Here is a 3,890-nt window from a genome sequence, read left to right as displayed (position 1 = left end):
ACTTTTCTTCTGCACACTTCAGATTGCTTTGCAAAGGAAGACAGCAGTATAACAGAGGCAAAATGACTCAATGAAAGTTGTACTAGTTAGAAAGTCTTCCAATTCTTTCTATAGTACTCTAGCCACTGTAGCACATTTCTTCCATACAAGCCCAAACCAGTGGGAGTTGTAGAGAACATGTTAATGGCAAACTCACACCTACTTCAAAGAGTTCAGTGACTATGAGGCCTGAAAGCCCTAATAGGTACATCTCTGACGCCAGCAGCCATTTTCAACACTGTGTCAATTAACCCTATGGGGAAGCATTTGCCAAACTGTTTTTATTAGTGACAGAGGAGACTGGCTATTCAATGGCCTGGTTGTCAAAGGTGATGAACACACACCGCTTCCATTGACTTAAACATGACACGAGAATGCTTCTATCTCCTGGAAATCTAGATATTAGTTTGGAAACTCTTCAAGTCACCAACTATGTTTGCATAGTGCCTAACACAATGGGGCCTGATCTGACTCTAGCCTCCATGCACTACTATAAGAGGTTATATTTCTTAATTAAATATCACAGTTCTACAATTCTGTTTGCAACCTCTAAAATGGGCACAACCTTTTTTGGTTTGGGGAAGAGTTAGGAGATGGAGGCAAAATATGTTATCACTGAAATGTTTTGCTGTAAAAAAAAAAAAAAAAGAAATCCAAGCATAATAGTTAATATATAGCAGGGGTATCAAACTTATTCAGTCTGCTGGATGTGAGGCTGGTCTGCAGGCTGAACCAGACCCACAGACTGGCCCTGCAATCCCACACATGTCCTGGAGCAGCCAAAGAGGGTGCTGTGCATGGTCCAGTCCTGCTCTGGCTGCTCCACGGATGTGCTGCACAGCTCTGGAGCTGCTGCTGTCACTGGGCTGTGCGGCATTCCCCTGGAGCAGGGGCTGCACTCCATGCAGTGGCAGCCACTCTGCCTCTCCAGTGCACAAACTGGAGCACAGACCATCCAGCAGGCCCTGCATGCTACCTGTGGGTCAATCTGAGACCAATGGGGAGTATTAGGAGCTGGGTAATACAGCTCCACAGGCTAAATCCAGCCCACAGGCCACATTTTTGACATCCCCCCCCGATGTACAGCATTGTGAAAGAGGAATACAAGGCTACACAGCCTCCCACACTATCAATCCAGTATCCTGCCTTGCAGGCAGGCACTTGTACAGGGGATCAACAAATGATCTATTGTAATCCCTCTCACAGCACCACCACCACCTTAAAACAACCTATGAGATGGAAGACTCTTGAATGATGCTGTAGGTAAAGATCTGGGAAAACAAGAGCATCACAAATGCCCTGCTCCTGCAATGGCAGATAATCTTTTAGAATTTGCACATTGTCTAGAATAAAGTAGGTGTATATTAACCTAGGAGGTGTGCAACTCCTTAAGATCTAATCCTAATGGTCTGTATGAGCACATCCCTGTGGCTGTTCATAGCCCCACTGAAGTCATAGCAAACCCATGCATCAGAGTCTGTAGGATTATGGCCAACATTTAAACAAATAATCAAAAGGTATGATTTATCTTCTACTTTTTAAATGGTAACTTCATGTTTATATGCACAAAATGTAGCTGCCAGCTTTGACCATGTACATTCATTCAAATGATGCAGCATACCCCATTAGGCACAAATAGTGCAGGGACTTGGAATTTTGTGATTCCATCAGAAAAGAGATGGTGTTTATTATAAAGGAGGCCAAAAGTTTCATCAGAACCAAAAATGTAGATAGGCACTTGCACAAAAAAGCTCTGAATGATGGTGCACCCTGAATTTAACAATACTTCAATTAGTGTTAGATTTATTTACAAGATGAGCATTTCCTGTAAAAAAGTATTTGTACTATTCCTTCAACTCTTGGAATTCCCCTACATGATAGACACTCTATAAATGAGCAGAATTAGGGAGGTAAATCTGGAAGTGACCTCAAGAAGTCTAATTCACTCTCCCGCCAAGGTAGGATCCAGTATGCCTAAAACATTTCTGGTAGATGTCTAACCTGTTCCACAACCTCCCTGGGTAATCTATTCCAGTGCTTAAATAATAACTACCTTTACAATAAGAATATTTTTCCCCAAATATCCAGTAGGCAGTCACTGCTGCAGAATTTGCATTCTGAACAGACACATTATGTCCTGGACCAATACCTTAAATCACAAGGATCCCTCCTCCTACGTTAAGATTTTCTGAATCTAGCCCTTGCAAAAGGTGCTAGGTCAGCTATCCAAGGCTGCTACAGTGTTCTGATTAATAACAGGCAACACCCAACATTTTCATCCCTGGTTTTAAAAGAATGCTACTAGTGCTCTGTCATGTCCAGGTGCATCCTGGTACATTTGGGAGGATCAGCAATGGAGATCTGACCTCTGTTTTAAGTCCTCTTACCTCAACTGGAAAGGACAGAAACTGCCACAGTAACAAGAGGACTGCCTACAATACTTTGTAAAGTTAAGTGACTAAAAATACCTTAAGAGAAAAGAATGTTATGACATGTTATGGTATCAAATATAAGGTGATCAAAAAAAGATGTAGAAGTATGTTTTATATACCGATGGCTTTCTTATAGCTGGGAAAAGGATTAAGAAAATCTATTATTTGCCATATATTATACTACTTTATAAAAATAAACCTAGAAAACTGATGCATATATTAAAAGGTTGCATCTCAATTAAGATGAGGAAAAGAAGAATTTAAGTTTCTATGGCGATGTTAGTTCTGCTGCATTGCACGCACAGTATTTTCTGTACCTGCTCTCTTAACACACTAAGTGTATATAATTTGTGCCATAAATTACACAAGATATGCAGTGAACCCAAAGTTACATTGCCATTTTGACTATGATAATGTAACATTAAAGTTACAGTTAATTTGCATTCTATTTTTTGTTCGTACAAGTTTATCATTGGCCTGCCTTTTTCGGCCCTATCTGCTACAGAATGAAGGAAAGTTCAGCTTCTTATCTCAGTTCTTTTCTAAAATTGTTTTTTAAATAGGTCCAATTTCTCCAAACACACAAATAAGTAACTTTACACATTAGCAGTCCAACTAGAAGCACTAGGATTACTCAGGCATACAAAGTTATTCACATGCATGTTTGAAGGATCAGAGGTCCTGCACTGTGAGCTCCTTGGAGAACTGAATGCAATGAATTGTGTAGGTTAGTAAAGCACCATGTAAATTTTACACACTGTGTAAATATAAAAAGCATCATGTTCGAGTTGTTAACTTCAGCTGTGATAGAGCCAAGTTTCAAGCCTGCTTGGTTTGACCCATATGGCTATTCAAACCATGGTATAAGACCAAAACACTAAGGCAGAAATAAAGACTAGGAAATATTTGTTTTTAAAATAAGGTTATTTACTGTACAATGTTATAATTTTATTCAGTAACTCGGATTAGAAACTTCTGTAGAAAACTTGTTTTTACAGCATGGACAAGACTATAAATACACACATTTCCTTATCTGCAAAATGAGCATAATACTTACTCAACTTTTTAAACAATTTAATTTGAAGAGTGATACACCACAAAAGGATAAAGTACTAGCTGTCCTCTCCTGAGATAATCATTTGCCTGCCACAAGCTACAGTGCAAGTCCAGATTCTTTGCACTAAAACCTTCCTTGCTTAAGTCAGGAGTGAATCCAGATTGATCCAGCTACGGGATCCAACCTTAAATCTGTAAAATTCTTTTGACCATTAACACTTGGAATGTTAAACTATAATATAACATAACCCCATTTTTCTGTCTCTTGTAATGACCCCATTGTTGAGTAAGAAATTAAAAAACATTGGGAAGAAAATTAACCTATCCTTTGAATAATACATGCAATATAGATTTTCACAACAA

This window comes from Gavialis gangeticus, unplaced genomic scaffold (genome assembly GCF_001723915.1).
Source record: "Gavialis gangeticus isolate Ggan-Ray unplaced genomic scaffold, GavGan_comp1, whole genome shotgun sequence".
Taxonomy (NCBI): domain Eukaryota; kingdom Metazoa; phylum Chordata; order Crocodylia; family Gavialidae; genus Gavialis; species Gavialis gangeticus.
Note: the sequence above shows the minus strand (reverse complement) of the source record.